The sequence below is a fragment of the Nerophis ophidion genome, linkage group LG22 (genome assembly GCF_033978795.1).
Source record: "Nerophis ophidion isolate RoL-2023_Sa linkage group LG22, RoL_Noph_v1.0, whole genome shotgun sequence".
NCBI lineage: Eukaryota > Metazoa > Chordata > Actinopteri > Syngnathiformes > Syngnathidae > Nerophis > Nerophis ophidion.
Window position 1 is genome coordinate 5237107 of NC_084632.1, and position 18181 is coordinate 5255287.

An 18181-nucleotide genomic window follows, 5' to 3' on the forward strand; every position below is an offset into this window, starting at 1 on the left:
CAACCGGAACATGTAAAAAGTATGGACGCGTTGGAGCGGCGCGATAAGGCCGTCTTATCGGGACTAGGCGGCGGCGGCGTGAGGACGAGGAGGGGTCTCTGCGGCGCCATAATGGATTCCGCCGACTGTCACAGATTAAAACGCCTCAGCTTGGCGAGCATTAGCAATCTCTTTCTTCATCCGTCTCCCCTTCTTTTCTTCACTCCGCCGCCATCGGATTTCTGAGCCGATCTGTTGTCGCGAGGCGTCCGCACCCACCCGCGCTGGAAGTCAGGCTCCATCTGATAGGCCATTGTCTTATTCTCCCCATCGCTGATTCCTGCTCGTGGTATCGATCGCACAGCTGTCCCCACCTCACATCTCATCTCATCACTCAGTGAGTGTGTGTGTGTGTGTGTGTGTGTGTGTGTGTGTGTGTGTGTGTGTGTGTGTGTGTGTGTGTGTGTGAGTGAACATATTGTGTCACATAGTTTGATAGAAAACGCGGCCGTGCTGGACGAATCATCTCATTTGGAGAAAATGTTCACACTTTTCTGCCCTAATTCCACCTGTCAGGGTCCTGGAACTGTGCAGAACTGAGCCGAGTCCACTCCAAACTAATCCAGTGGGTCCTGGAGGTGGAGAGACCAGGCAAGAGGCAAATTCCACCAGCTCCAATAGGAATTCAAAGATAAAGACAACCACATTTGTGTATTGCCCAGTCATTGGCAATAGAGGGAGATTCCTGGTAATCCCGGGTAATCAGGGGAATTTTTGGAACCGGGAGTCAATGCTGGCTAGAATGTCCAGGCTGAGTGGATTGTGTGGATGTCCTATCTTGCCGATTGTATTGTACCATATGTCCCGGCAAGAAATCTGCGTTCAAAAGACTCCGGCTTATTAGTGATTCCTAGAGCCCAAAAAAAGTCTGCGGGCTATAGAGCGTTTTCCGTTGGGGCTCCAGTACTCTGGAATGCCCTCCCGGTAACAGTTCGAGATGCTACCTCAGTAGAAGCATTTAAGTCTCACCTTAAAACTCATCTGTATACTCTAGCCTTTAAATAGACCTCCTTTTTAGACCAGTTGATCTGCCGCTTCTTTTCTTTTTTCTCCTATGTCCCCCCCTCCCTTGTGGAGGGGGTCAGGTCCGATGACCATGGATGAAGTACTGGCTGTCCAGAGTCGAGATCCAGGATGGACCGCTCGCCTGTGTATCGGTTGGGGACATATCTACGCAGCTGATCCGCCTCCGCTTGGGATGGTTTCCTGTGGACGGGACTCTCGCTGCTGTCTTGGATCCGCTTTGAACTGAACTCTCGCGGCTGTGTTGGAGCCACTATGGATTGAACTTTCACAGTATCATGTTAGACCCGCTCGACATCCATTGCTTTCGGTCCCCTAGAGGGGGGGGGTTGCCCACATCTGAGGTCCTCTCCAAGGTTTCTCATAGTCAGCATTGTCACTGGCGTCCCACTGGATGTGAATTCTCCCTGCCCACTGGGTGTGAGTTTTCCTTGCCCTTTTGTGGGTTCTTCCGAGGATGTTGTAGTCGTAATGATTTGTGCAGTCCTTTGAGACATTTGTGATTTGGGGCTATATAAATAAACATTGATTGATTGATTGATGTTGGAACGGTGGGAATCAGATGAGAAATGTGAGATGTGCAGACAATTGTATATTTCCCAGTCATTGTCAATGGGGAGGAAATGACTGGAAATGCCAGGGAAATTAGGAATTTGGGGAAAGGGGCACATGTGTTTTGCGTTTGATATAAGGGGGAGGGCGGGGTGGGTGGATGGTTGAATGGTCGGAATCGGGTTGAAAAATGCGAGGAATTTGGAGAAATTTCCCTGGAAATTTGGGGATTTCGGGAAATCAACTTTTGGACGGGGGGGGGGGGCTTTGGGCTTAAAAAATTTGGCAAGGGGCCAAAAGCCAATTGCATGCAAAGTATATATACATATATATTAGGGCTGTGAATCTTTGGGTGTCCCACGATTCGATTCAATATCGATTCTTGGGGTCACGATTCGATAATATATCGATTTTTTCGATTCGCTTCTCGATTCAAAAACGTTTTTTTTCCCGATTTAAAAGGATTCTGTATTTATTCAATACATAGATTTCAGCAGGATCTACAGTCTGCTGACATGCTAGCAGAGTAGTTGATTTAAAAAAAAAAAAAGCTTTTATAATTATATAGGACAATGTTTTATCAACTGATTGCAATAATGTAAATTAGTTCTAACTATTAAACGAACCAAAAATATGACTTATTTTATCTTTGTGAAAACATTGGACACAGTGTGTTGTCCAGCTTATGAGATGCCATGCAAGTGTAAGCCACTGTCACACTATTGTTCTTTTTTATTATTTTTATAAAAGTCTAATGATAATGTCAGTGAGGGATTTTTAATCACTGCTATGCTGAAATTATAACTAATATTGATACTGTTGTTGATAATATTCATTTTTGTTTCACTACTTTTGGTTTGTTCTGTGTCGTGTTTGTGTCTCCTCTCAATTGCTCTGTTTATTGCAGTTCTGAGGTTTGGTTTTGGAATTGGATTGCATTGTTATGGTATTGCTGTGTAGTGGTTTGTTGGATTGATAAAAATAAAATAAAATAAAAAAATAAATACATTTAAATAAATAAAAAATCGATTTTTTAAAAATTAGAATCGATTCTGAATCGCACAACATAAACGATTTGATTCGTATTTGAATCGATTTTTTCCCAGACCCCTAATATATATATATATATATATATATTAGGGGTGGGCAAATTAATGCGTTAATTACGAGTTAACTCATCAATCTATTAACGCCGACAATTATCTTATCGCACATTTGCGTATGTTGTTGACATGCTTTTATTTTGTTAACGCCTTTTCTTAACAAGATGGCGTGGAGGGGCTCTTGGTAAAGATGGAACATTTGGCAAAAATAGCGGACAATTCTGCAAATGTCATGGCTGGCTTACAGCGTGGTCACTCCGGGATCACTTACGACCGCCAGACAATTCTGAATGTGGATAGATCGGGCCGTTTTGGACTGAATGAGACCGGCTAGCTAGCATGGGAATACTTTGCCGGCTACATCCAGCGGCCTGTGAAGCAGCGGAGTATATGTGTTGTCTGTCTATTTATGAATAATGCAGACCAGGAGTGTTGGCTGAGTTCTTAACGTTTGCTTTCAGAGCGTGCATATCACAACATACAAGATGCCGTCATGGCGACACAACCTATACCGGGCTACTGCGTCACTCCTGTTGCATGCTGGGTAGGGTAGTTATTTTTCCCCTGGCTCATAACATCACAATATAGTACCATGTATATGATGCCTTCAGTTTATCAAAGCACCAAGCAAACAATCGGAAAATTCCCATCATATCAATTCCTAGATATGGTCATCATTATTTTAAGTGCACTACGCAGAATAAACACAACATTACTAATAGTGCTACTACGGATAATTTGATCAAAAATTCCCTAAAACAGCCCACTACCTATAATATAGGTTTTTTAAACATAAGATCCCTGATAAAAAATATTTCTGCTGTTACCTCAGAAATTGCCTGTTCAGATGTTATGATTGTGGCTCAGAGATTTGTATGTAAATAGTGGCACCAAGGCGTCTTCTAACGCTTATCCGGCCGTGGGTCTCGGGGGCAGCAGCCCAAGGCGGACCCGACCAACGCTGCTTGCAGCTTTAATTATTCATCGTTTATCGTGTTAAGCAGAGTCAGCTCAAATTTACCTGAGAGCCGGATGCAGTCATCAAAAGAGCCACATCTGGCTCCTGAGCCATAGGTTCCCTACCCCTGTTTTAGCCCCACTGTATGTTTTAAAGGTAGGTTTTTTCTCCAAAAATCTCAGGTGTACCTAATGACACGTCTTGTCGAGTTCCACCGCCCCTACCCTTCGCCGCCACCCCGCCCTCCCTGCCACGCCTGGCAGGCCCGCCCGTCTGTCAGCCCCCCGGATAATTATGAGGAGTGAGAGTAACGCGCGGCAGTATGAATAGGATTGTCGGCCTGATTGTGATGTATCGGCTTTCATTACCATGTCCGGGCCGGCGGCCTGCGTCGTGCGGGAAATCCTATTTAGGCCCTAATTTAGGGAGCCTCCCTCCACCCCCCACACGACCGTCCCGCCTGATAGCAATCACGCGCAGTAATTGCGTGGCCGGGGCCAACGACAAGACCGGGGGAGTCGGACGCGGAATTGGGAGGGGAGGTGGGCGGACGGGGTCTTGAACGGGGGTCCTGGTGGATCCGCGTGGTTTCACGCTCGGTCTACCCGTCGGGGTTGTTGGGTAGCGCTTCAACTGACGGGCAATCGCAGAGCCTCGTTTCCTCATCACAATAATGGCATTAATTGTGGGCCGGGGGGTGGGGGGGGGGTTGTGCTAACTCAATCATTTTGATTTATGGGAACATCTCCGGAGAATAACTCGCATTGTTCCCCGATGTGACAACACGCAACAAACCCCGGGGCCATGGATATTTCGCCGAGTTGTTGACTTGTTTCATTAGTTCCTGTTTAGGCGGGACTTCCCCCCCCCCCCGCGATAGCACGGAGGCCTCTCATTGGCCGGGAGATAACGAGCGTCTAATTGACTCATTTCAATACTCCTTGCCTTGATGGCCCTCATATTAACTGTCATTAATCCCCTCTGCTCCTCATAAGGAGCTTTAATTATATCAATATATATATTTCTTTTTAGAACTCCTCATTTACCTCGCTATTCTCTTTGCATAATTAAGTAGAATATTCCAAAATATGGAAATGAGGAAGCGCTCGGGGAATCGACTAATGGTCTTTGCGCCAAAATTCCAATTACAAGCCGGCGTCTGCGTTTTATGTCCGGGTCACGGTTCATTAGCTCCCACGGCTCTTTTGTTCCCAATGATAGCAGTAGAGGGTTTTTTTCTGCACCTGTTGTGTTCGCTGGCCCAGGGAGAGTGGGACGTTTGGGCTTCGCCGCTGCCTTAAGAGGAAAATGTAAAAAATCCCGTTTCCATATGAATTGGGAAATTGTGTTAGATGTAAATATAAACAGAATACAATGATTTGCAAATCCTTTTCAACCCATATTCAGTTGAATATGCTACAAAAACAACATATTTGATGTTCAAATTGATAAAAAAATTTTTTTTTGCAAGTAATCATTAACTTTAGAATTTGATACCAGCAACACGTGACAAAAAAGTTGGGAAAAGTGGCAAAAAATACTGATATAGTTGAGGAATGCTCATCAAACACTTATTTGGAACATCCCACAGGTGTGCAGGCTAATTGGGAACAGAAAAACAGCTTCCCAAAAAATGCTCAGTCTTTCACAAGAAAGGATGGGGCGAGGTACACCCCTTTGTCCACAACTGCGTGAGCAAATAGTCAAACAGTTTAAGAACAACGTTTCTCAAAGTGCACTTGCAAAAAATTTTGGGATTTCAACATCTATGGTCCGTAATATCATCAAAATGTTCATAAAATCTGGAGAAATCACTCTACGTAAGTATGGTCGGAAACCAACATTGAATGACCGTGACCTTCCATCCCTCAGACGGCACTGTATCAAAAACCGACATCAATCTCTAAAGGATATCACCACATGGGCTCAGGAACACTTCCTCAAACCACTGTCACTAAATAGAGTTGGTCGCTACATCTGTAAGTGCAAGTTAAAGCTCTACTACACTTATCAACAACATCCAGAAACGCCGCCGGCTTCTCAGATCATCTAAGATGGACTGATGCAAAGTGGAAAAGTGTTCTGTGGTCTGACAGGTCCACATTTCAAATTGTTTTTGGAAATATTCGACATCGTGTCATCCGGACCAAAGGGGAAGCGAACCATCCAGACTGTTATCGACGCAAAGTTGAAAAGCCAGCATCTGTGATGGTATGGGGGTGCATTAGTGCCCAAGGCATGGGTAACTTACACATCTGTGAAGGCACCATTAATGCTGAAAGGTACATACAGGTTTTGGAACAACATATGCTGCCATCTAAGCGCCGTCTTTTTCATGGACGCCCCTGCTTATTTCAGCAAGACAATGCCAAGCCACATTCAGCACGTGTTACAACAGCGTGGCTTCGTAAAAAAAGAGTGCGGGTACTTTCCTGGCCCGCCTGCAGTCCAGACCTGTCTCCCATGGAAAATGTGTGGCGCATTATGAAGCGTAAAATACGACAGCGGAGACCCCGGACTGTTGAAGGACTGAAGCTCTACATAAAACAAGAATGGGAAAGAATTCCACTTTCAAAGCTTCAACAATTAGTTTCCTCAGTTCCCAAACGTTTATTGAGTGTTGTTAAAAGAAAAGGTGATGTAACACAGTGGTGAACATGCCCTTTCCCAACTACTTTGGCACGTGTTGCAGCCATGAAATTCTAAGTTAATTATTATTTGCAAAAAAAAAAATAACGGTTATGAGTTTGAACATCAAATATGTTGTCTTTGTAGCATATTCAACTGAATATGGGTTGAAAAGGATTTATAAATCATTGTATTCTGTTTATATTTACATCTAACACAATTTCCCAACTCATATGGAAACGGGGTTTGTAAAATAATAGTGAAAGTCCAGTCCATAGTGGATCTAACATAATAGTGTGGGAGACCAGTCCATAGTGGATTTAACATAATAGTGAGAGTCCAGTCCAAAGTGGATCTAACATAATAGTGAGAGTCCAGTCCATAGTGGATCCAACATAATAGTGTGAGAGTCCAGTCCATAATGGATCTAACATAATAGTGAGAGTCCAGTCCATAGTGGATCCAAGATAATGAGAGTCCAGTCCATAGTGGATCTAACATAATAGTGAGAGTCCAGTCCATAGTGGATCCAAGATAATGAGAGTCCAGTCCATAGTGGATCTAACATAATAGTGAGAGTGCAGTCCATAGTGGATCCAAGATAATAGTGAGAGAATCCAGTCCATAGTGGATCTAACATAATAGTGTGAGAGTCCAGTCCATAGCGGATCTAACATAATAGTGAAAGTCCAGTCCATAGTGGATCTAACATAATATTGTGAGAGTCCAGTCCATAGTGGATCTTACATAATAGCGAGAGTCCAGTCCATAGTGGATCTAACATAATAGTGAGGGTCCAGTCCATAGTGGATCTTCCATAATAGTGAGAGTCCAGTCCATAATGGATCTAACATAATAGTGTGAGAGTCCAGTCCATAGTGGATCTTCCATAATAGTGAGAGTCCAGTCCATAGTGGATCTAAGATAATAGTGAGAGTCCAGTCCTTAGTGGATCTAAGATAATAGCGAGAGTCCAGTCCATAGTGGATCTAACATAATAGTGAGGGTCCAGTCCATAGTGGATCTTCCATAATAGTGAGAGTCCAGTCCATAGTGGATCTTCCATAATAGTGAGAGTCCAGTCCATAGTGGATCTAAGATAATAGTGAGAGTCCAGTCCATAGTGGATCTAACATGATAGTGAGAGTCCAGTCAATAGTGGATCTAACATAATAGTGTGAGAGTCCAGTCCATAGTGGATCTAAAATAATAGTGTGAGAGTCCAGTCCATAGTGGATCTAAAATAATAGTATGCGAGTCCAGTCCATAGTGGATCTAACATAATAGTGTGAGAGTCCAGTCCATAGTGGATCTAAAATAATAGTGTGAGAGTCCAGTCCATAGTGGATCTAAAATAATAGTATGCGAGTCCAGTCCATAGTGGATCTAACATAATAGTGTGAGAGTCCAGTCCATAGTGGATCTAAAATAATAGTGTGAGAGTCCAGTCCATAGTGGATCTAAAATAATAGTGTGCGAGTCCAGTCCATAGTGGATCTAAGATAATAGTGAGAGTCCAGTCCATAGTGGCTCTAACATAATAGTGACAGTCCATTCCATAGTGGATCTAACATAATAGTGAGAGTCCAATCCATAGTGGATCTAACATAACAGTGAGAATCCAGTCCATAGTGGCTCTAAAATAATAGTGAGAGTCCAGTCCATAGTGGATCTAACATAATAGTGAAAGTCGAGTCCATTGTGGGGCCAGCAGGAGACCATCCCGAGCGGTCCACCCCGGGTCCCGACTCTGGTCAGCCCGCACTTCGTCCATGGCCACTGGACCTGTGCCCCCTCTCCCACAGGCAAGGTAGAAATGAAAAGAAACGGCAGATCAACTGGTCTAAAAAGTGGATCTCCAGTATTTAAAGGCTAGAGTATACAAATGAGTTTAACAATGGGACTTAAATGCATCTCTAACTGTTACCGGGAGGGCATTCCAGAGTACTGGAGCCCCAATAGAAAACGCTCTATAGCCCGCAGACTTTTTTTGGGCAACAACTAATAAGCCGGTGTTCTTTGAAGGCAGATTTGTTGCCGGGACATATGGTACAATACAATCGGCAAGATTGTTTCTCACCTCTTTTGTAAGGGGAGGCGGAAGTTGGCAGACCCGTCGGCGATCCCCTTCTGTCTCCTTGTAATGATTGTCTGCTCTTGAATAGGATTGTGCTGAAAATATTAATTTCCCCTTGGGGATTATTAAAGTATTTCTGATTCGGATTCTGATTAGGACGTACGGTCCGGCAAAGTTGAGTGATCAGTTACAAACTATCAAGCGGCCAGACGGGGGGGACACACACAAATCCGTTTACTGCCAAGCGGATCCTATTATTCCGCACTCCCACGGACTGTTCTCTGGGGGTAATCTCTGCAGGGATCTTACTCGGCCCGGGTGACAAATGGCGAGGAGCAGCCGGGTAGTCTCACTAAAGCCCGCTCAGTTCTAGCAGGGGATCGTCTCTGCACTAACCCCACCGGTGGAGGTGCAACTCAATCATGCCACGACACATAAATGTTCCTGTTGTGGACGAGTCAAAACAAAGACTGGCCGTGTGGGACTTGCACCTCTCCCTTCAGCTGCGGAATCCGCTGAGATCAAGGACAGGCGCGCTTGATTGCTTCTTCTCCTCGCCATCTTTGCTGTAGCGGTAATTTTAGCGCCTCCATAGCGCGTGTACAGACAGATATAACTTAGAGCTGTCACTACTTTGTATTATAAATGGCAACAGCAGAGGATGAATGCCCCACAACAGGAAGATAGATATATAGCTTATTGAATACAATTTCCAGGACTTATGCAGATCCCAAATACACATCAGCAGGTACTAATAGGTTGGAAAATTTGGTTTTACATATTACGAAACAAAACGGCAGATAACATGTCTCGTAATGGATGCCATTTTGGGTACCATACATAATAATACCACATGTTGAAGCACGGTACGTCTGACTATGGCAGCCGTAGTGCTCTGACAATTTATTAAGCGGTGCGGCTTCGTAGCTTACCAAAAGTCGTACTAAAACATTTAATAGAGTGTAATGTTCCATATCCTCAATGAAACATCAGAGTTTTGGTCTTGCCTACTTGCAGTTACTTGCTAGCGTCATTTATTGAACAGGTGTCAACCTGCAGTCCACATGTATCTCTTATGTGTGACTTTCATCTACTTGTCATTATACCATGTACCAAATACAATTGTTTCAAGGTCGGTAAGCACAACCTTTATATATATATATATGAATGTGAGTGTGAATGTTGTCTGTCCTATCTGTGTTGGCCCTGCGATGAGGTGGCGCCTTGTCCAGGGTGTACCCTGCCTTCCGCCTGATTGTAGCTGAGACAAGCGCCAGCGCCCCCCGGGACCCCGAAAGGGAATAAGCGGTAGAAAATGGATGGATGGATATATATATATATATATATATATATATATATATACATACACATACATGGATGTGTTTTTATATTTATATATACATACATGTATGTGTTTATATATATATATATATATATATATATACATGTATGTGTGTGAATATATATATAAATATATACAAATATATATATACACAAATATACATATATATATATATATATATATATATATATATATATATATCCATCCATGGGCATCTTGGGGGGTCAGTAGCGGGGGGTGTATATATTTTCAAGTATTTCTTTATATATATATATATATATATATATATATATATATATATATATATATATATATATATATACACACACACATACAAATATATAAACACATACATATATATACATATATATATATATATATACATATATACATATATATATACATATACATATATATATACATATATATATATATATACATATATACATATATATATACATATATATATATATATATATACATATATACATATATATATACATATATATATATACATATATACATATATATACATATATACATATATATATACATATATACATATACATATACATATATATATACATATATACATATATATATACATATATACATATATATATACATATATATATACATATATACATATATATATACATATATACATATATATATACATATATATATATATATATATATATATATATATATATATATATATATATATATATATATATATATATATATAAAGAAATACTTGAAAATATATACACCCCCCGCTACTGACCCCCCAAGATGCCCCCCCAAAACCCCACCCACATATCCCGAATTCGGAGGTCTCAAGTTTGGTAAGTATGGACCTAACAACTGGGCAGCAGTTGTCATAATCAGCTAATTTTTTAGTGTTGCGATAAAAAAATGTGATTTTATCATTAAAAACATATCGCATTTATTAAAACAGACAAAAGTACCAAAAGTTGGCACCATCCATCCATCCATTTCCTACCGCTTGTCCCATTTTTGGGGTACCGTGTGTGTAAAAGGTACCCATAATCAGCTGCCATCGATAGAATGAAAAAGTTTGCTTGTTGAAAACAAAGTTTTGTCTTCACACCCCGGTCTAGGTTTCTGGAAGTTTGCGTGGGACTGAGTCACGTTCTAGTTATCCAGTTCCACGCTCGGCGTCTCAAAAGGCGCGAGTCTACCTCGGCGGTACACAAAACAAACGGCGACAAACCTCTCACGCTTCCAAATTGCCCCCAACGAGGCAGGTCCATCCCCCGGCCGGGCGCCGTTTTAGCATAGCGTGCACATGTCCTGCATAAATGAGTGCACTGCGTGGCGTGACACTGACAGCGCGCCGGAATTATAAGCGCCGAGCCTTCCTCCCACTCCTTCTTTTCCTCCACGCTCCTCCGCGCCCCGCTGCCTCTCAGCCGCGGGATCAGCTGCAGGCGCTAATGAAACGTCAGTCAGGTAATTGAGGTTCGGGCGGTGGCGGGTCGGCCAGGCAGGCAGGCGGTCGGGGCCCGTGTGGGTGATGACACGAGGACGCTGGCAGCCGCGGAAACTCCCCCCCCCCCTTCCGTCCCGTGGAGCCTCGCAGCGGCGCCTGCTCCAGGGGTGTAAAATATAGCGTTTACGCTGACAATTCCTCCCGCGTGTGCACATAGTTAACCACGTGTGGTGCCGGCGGAGTCAGAGGTTAAAATCCTTTGTGTTGTCGCCGCACACTGACCTGCTCGCCGCCCCCGGTGAGTTATGGGTAATGTTTAATTCTCCCGCCGTGACAGCTGTGGGTCCGCAAGGCAAATTGGATTTCCCGCCCCCCCCTCTCTCTCTCTTTGTTAGGACTTTGAGCAGGTGAGGAAGACGTCGCCCGCTCGGGGTGAGGTCCGTCACGTTTAAGCGTGTCTCTCACTGACAAATCAAATCAGGTTCCTTTCACTGGCGGGTGAAGTCAAGTGGAGCTGCTTTACGGGCGGCGTGCAATCACTCCTCACCCTCACTCCGTCCCCTATTAGAGAGTCAAACCCTGGACGTGATCCACGTGTCCTGTGGGTTACTTCCTGGTGGAGTGACACGACTAAATGTAACGTAAAAAAGGTCATTTTTTTGTATTATAATTTATACTGTAGCTGAGATAGGCGCCAGCGCCCCCCCGCGACCCCAAAAGGGAATAAGCGGTAGAAAATGGATGGATGGATGGATAATTTATACTTGCTTTTTTTTTTAATTATTGTATTTATTTATTTTTATTTTTTTGGGGGGGGGGTCTTCTCGGTACGTGTATTATGATTTCCCTATCAGATGAATATTATAAATAAAATAAAATAAAAATAAAATATATATATATATTTTTTTTTTCATCTTTTCTTTGTATTTTTTTGGGGTGGAGGGAGTAGTTTCTGTTTCTCAGTACCTGTGTTATTATTTCCCTATCAGATAAAAAGTGTGTGTGTGACAATCATTGGTACTTTTACTTTAACTTTAAATAAATAAATATTATAATAGAAAAAAAAAATTATATTAATTTTATTGTATTTTTTATTTTTCTTCTTTTCTTTTTATTTTATTATATTTGGGGGGAGGGTGACTGTTTCTCAGTACCTTTATTATGATTTCCCTATCAAATGAAAATTAGAATAATTTAAAAATTTTATTTAGTAATTTTTTCTATAATTTGTTTTTTTGGGGGGGGGGGGCTGTTTTTCAGTACCTGTATTATGATTTCCTGATAAAATGAATAAATAAATATTTTAAATAAATTATAATAATTTAAAATTGTTATTTATTAATTTATTTTATTTTTGTTTTTATTTATTTTTGGGGGGGTCTTTTTCTCAGTACCTGTATTATGATTTCCCTATCAAATTAATAAATAAAAATTATAATTAAAAAAATATAATAATAATAATAAAATAAAATATTTAATTTTTTATTTGTCTTCTTTTGTTTTTATTTTATTATATTTTTGGGGGGGAGTGTATGTTTCTCAGTACCTGTATTATGATTTCCCTATTAAATGAAGAAATAAATATTATTTTTTAAATTCTAATAAATAAAAAATGTTATTTATTAATTATTTTTTCTTATTTTCTTTTTGTTGTATTATTTTATTGGGTGGGGGGGTGTCTGTTTCTTAGTACCTGTATTATGATTTCCTGATAAAATGAGTAAATATAATTAAAAAAATAAATAAAAACATTTAATTGTATTTTATTTTCCTTCTTTTCTTTTTATTTTATTTTTTTATAAATAAGTGTCTGTTTCTCAGTACCTGTATTATGATTTCCCTATCAAATGAATTATTATTATTATTTTTTTTTTAATTATGATAATTTAAAAATGTTAGACTTTAAAGCGTAGTTTGGATCTGTAACTAGAGTACAGCCTAAAAAACGTCTTTCCTCAATTGAGCAAAATTGAACTCTGTCTCTGCATGATTCCTTGCTTCTCGTCTGTTTAATAAATGTCATCAGTCTTTAAATATGACACTGTACAGCAAGTTTAAAGCCAAATCTGTATCTATCATTTATACACACATACACAATTGCCCCACAGGAATATTTTTTCTCTCAATTTTTTCTGCTATATGTGGTACAATAAAAATCAAAATACTTATAAAAACCCATAAAAAAATAGAGATAAATTATTTGAACTCACAATTTGAAGTGGTTCACCGGCTGGGTCAGGTCGGGCGAGCTCGGGGGTGAGGTCTGGCTTCTCTTGAAACGTCCTTTTCAGAAAAGGCCTTGGGAATATACGTCTTTGCTCTCGTTCCTTGTGGGTTAAAAAATGGGAGGAGAGTTCAAAGTTTGGAAACTCATGTTCAACGGTTCAACTTGAGGCAACCGAGAGGGGCTACGGTCAACAACTCGGCATCTGATTGGCTATCACAACGGTCTATCAACTGTATGGTGGATTTCATGCAGCGCTGGCAACAAGCTAGCTGAATTCTGATTGGATAAAAGCTCTCACGTGAAAACAGCAACACTCGAGCCTAGCATGACATGAAGAGAATATGATGAATATGTGTATATATTTAGGGGGAGTAAACTAAAAAATTTACTTTTATCAATTTATAATCAGAGCAGGTCTTGCTGGCCCTGATTGCCCAAAACTGATGCTACATCAATCAATCAAAGTTGACTTATATAGCTGTAGAGGTTGCCCTCTAGTGGGTTCTTCGGACCACCACACACTGCCAGGAAAGCCTGGAATTCAGCATATAACACTGTTTTATTTTCATCAATTCTGCAAGGCTTTAGCTTTCCAGAAAAATTTATTTTTCTGAGCTTGTGTCTCTCTCTCTGGCTTCCACTCCAACCACGTGTCTCATACCGGCTGCTGCTAATAAAGGCGACAGGTGATTAGATAAAAATGCCCACCTGGGCCATCTACTCACCTGTCGCTGTCTTCGAAGCCGGTCCTGGCACACCCCGTTCTGCGGCAGGACTTTAGGCCACGCCCCCCTCCACAGTAGCCCTTAATCACAAAAGGTCTCAAAGGGCTCGGCTCAGACCCCACGTCAGGGCAAGAAAAACCTCAATCCAATCGGAACAAGCAGAAACCTTGAAAGGGGACCACAGAAGTGGATACAGTTAATAGTGTGATAGTCCAGTCCATAGGGGAACATCTTGCATGTAGACACGTCGGGGCGCAGAGACGTCACCCCGGGTCCCGGCTTCATGTGAAAGTCCAGTCCATTGGGAGACCAGCAGGGGGATCATCTTGAATGGAGACAAGTCAAAGAGACGTCACCAGTGGTCCACCCCGGCTCCCGACTTTGAACAGCTAGCGGCCTCATCCCTGGTCACCTGATAACCTGTCCAAGCAGAAAAGGGGGGAAGCAGAGCAGAAAAGAGAGACGGCAGATCAACTGGTCCGGAAAGGGGTCTGTTTAAAGGCTAGAGCAAGGGTGTAAAACTCGTTTTTAGGGACATACCAAATTTTTAGTATCATCCATAACTAATGTAAAGTTTCAAAGAAGAGAAGAATAATGATTATTACATTTTAACAGAAGTGTAGATAGAACATGTTGAAACTGAAAACAGCGCAACACCTACCCTTTACATCAGTATTTTTTAACCATATTATTATTGGTTTATTAGGTATTATATTTTTTTGTATGATCCTGTAACTACTTGGTATCGGATCGATACCTAAATGCGTGGTATCATCCAAAACTAATGTAAAGTATCAAAGAAGAGAAGAATAAGTGATTATCACATTTTAACAGAAGTGTAGATAGAACATGTTAAAACAGAAAACAAGCAGATATTAACAGTAAATGAACAAGTAGATTAATAATATTTTTTTTACAGTTTTTCCCTCATAATGTTGACAAAAGAGGTGGATAAATGACACAATATGTTACTGCAGACTAAATAGGAGTCTTTGTTTGTTTACTTACTACTAAAAGACAAGTTGTCTAGTATGTTCACTTTTTTATTTAAGGACTAAATTACAATAATAAACATATGTTTTATCTACTGTAAGATTTTTTTTTTCAAATAAAGCCAATAATGACATTTTTTGTGGTCCCCTTTATTAATAAAGTTATCGAAATACATTATAAATTAAAGCTGCAAGCAGCGTTGGTCGGGTCCGCTTTTGGCCGCTGCCGCCGTGTCCCGAGTCCCGATCTTAGTCAGAACTACATAGAAATTTTTGTTTCATCACTCTATGACATTCCTAACAGAATTTACAAGCAGTTTTGTCAGTTTTTTTTTCATAGGGGGAGCTAGAGCACAATTTTCATTTTTGGGGTTTGGTTTTTTTATTGGACGGTAATTTTCACCAGTCCTGATGTGTGTGTAAAAATTGGTGAGTTTTGAAGCATGTTAAGGGGGTCAAATTACAGATTGGCGTTTCTGGATGTTGTTGATAAATGGCTTTCGCTTGGCATAGTATAGCTTTAACTTGCACTTTGAAACATGTTAAGGGGGTCAAATTAGGGTGCGAAGGTGCGAGCGCGCCTGTCTTTGGCTCTCACGAAGTCTGCCATGATTTGTGGTACCAAAGCCAGAACTGGATCTCCAATTCTGCTGTGGGTCCCAATGGAGCCAAGGACGGCCCTACATGAGTTCTTGTCTCAGCTACCCCAATAAAACCAGCAACGTTTTTTTTAAAAGTCCAGTTTTCCTCTCACACCTACAAAGTAGGGGAGCTTGAAGGACAAAATTCTGACCTGAGGAAGACTGAGGAGTAGGAAATCTCGATTCCTTCTCTTGGGATGGGTTCCTGCTTGGCTGTAAGCACTGCTTAGGACTACAGTGATTGGGTTCCTCTCAGACCGGGACTTCAACCCCCCCGCCTGCGAGCAAAGAAATCAGGTGAAAATGACTTCTACTGTCCGGGACCTGCAGGCGCTTGTGATTTCACAGAGGACAAAGGTGGACTCCGTGCGATGATTAGAAGTTTTCTCCCTCAAGGTGACGTCGGCACTGGGGGCGATGGAGGTGAAAGTCAAAGCAGACATGGAGATGAGAGACGGGCATGGAGGTGACAATCTGTTTAGGGGGACGGGGGGGAAGGTCCTATTTCTGGACTGTCGCTATCCAACGTCGTTAAAAATAAAGAGCATTGATGTCCAAGAAAGGTAGCCGTGTTGTTGCAAGATCTGGTAGAAGAAGAGTTCATTCTTCCTGACGAGACTGGATTTGAAGGTCGGAACGCCTGAAAGACAACAAGAGGGTTTAAAAAAAGGTCTGCATGTTTTATACCAGGGGTGTCCAAACCACGGCCCCCAGCCTCTTCAAGACGTCAGCGTTTAGATTTATCCTAAGTACTAAGCGTTCTCTGAATGCTACATATTTGCTGCCATCTTGTGGACAATGTTAATTAATCAGATGAAAGTATTTCCTAGCAAAAACACAGCATTAACTTATATGACACAATCCAAACAACCTTCCCTAGTCATGGTCAAAAAAAAAAAAATCACGTAACACAACCTGCTCACTGAAATTTGTGGATATTATAAAAAAACAACAACATCCAAACAGCATAAACATTTTTCAAAATTACATCCATTTAAGGGCTTCACGGTGGCAGAGGGGTTAGTGCGTCTGCCTCACAATACGAAGGTCCTGCAGTCCTGGGTTCAAATCCAGGCTCGGGATCTTTCTGTGTGGAGTTTGCATGTTCTCCCCGTGAATGCGTGGGTTCCCTCCGGGTACTCCGGCTTCCTCCCACTTCCAAAGACATACACCTGGGGATAGGTTGATTGGCAACACTAAATGGTCCGTAGTGTGTGAATGTTGTCTGTCTATCTGTGTTGGCCCTGCGATGAGGTGGCGACTTGTCCAGGGTGTACCCCGCCTTCCGCCCCATTGTAGCTGAGATAGGCGCCAGCGCCCCCCGTGACCCCAAAAAGGGAATGAGCGGTAGAAAAATGGATGGACATCCATTTAAATCCATACAGTGCATGATGGGAAATAAATATCTGAAACACTCTCTCCACATTTGTCCGTTTTTCTCGCATTTTAGCTGCTTGATCTTTCTGCTTGATTACAAAACTTAAAGAAAGTCGTCACGAAAGTAAGCAAGAAAGGAGTCAAACTTACACATACTCTGAATATCCAATTATATTAATTATATATCCATCATGTTAATATAGAATGTACATGCACACATATATACATATGGAATATAAATATATACACACAGTATATACATATATAATATATATATATACACACAGTATATACATATATATATATATATATATGTATACACATGTACATACATATATATGTATACACACATATAGACACATACATACACAGTATATAAATATATATCTATATACACTATATATAGTATATACAGTCAAGAAAATAAGTATTTGAACACCCTGCTATTTTGCAAGTTCTCCCACTTAGAAATCATGGAGGGGTCTGAAATGTTCACGGTAGGTGCATGTCCACTGTATGACAGATAATCTAAAAAGAAAAATCCAGAAATCACAATCTATGATTTTTTTAACAATTTATTTGTGTGATAAAGCTGAAAAAAAAGTATTCGAACACAAACATTAATACTTGGTACAGCAGCCTTTGTTTGCAATTATAGAGGTCAAATGTTTCCTATAGTTCTTCACCAGGTTTGCACAGACTGCAGGAGGGATTTTGGCCCACTCCTCCACACAGATCTTCTCTAGATCAGTCAAGTTTCTGGGCTGTCGCTGAGTAACACAGACTTTCAGCTCCCTCCAAAGATTTTCAATCGGATTTAGGTCTGGAGACTGGCTGGGCCACTCCGGAACCTTGATAAGGTTCTTATGAAGCCACTTCTTGGTTTTCCTGGCTGTGTGCTTTGGGTCATTGTCCTGTTGGAAGATCCAGCCACGACTCATCTTCAATGATCTGACTGAGGGGAAGGAGGTTTTTGGCCAAAATCTGACAATACACGGCTGCAGTTATCCTCTCCTTAATACAGTACAGTCGTCCTGTCCT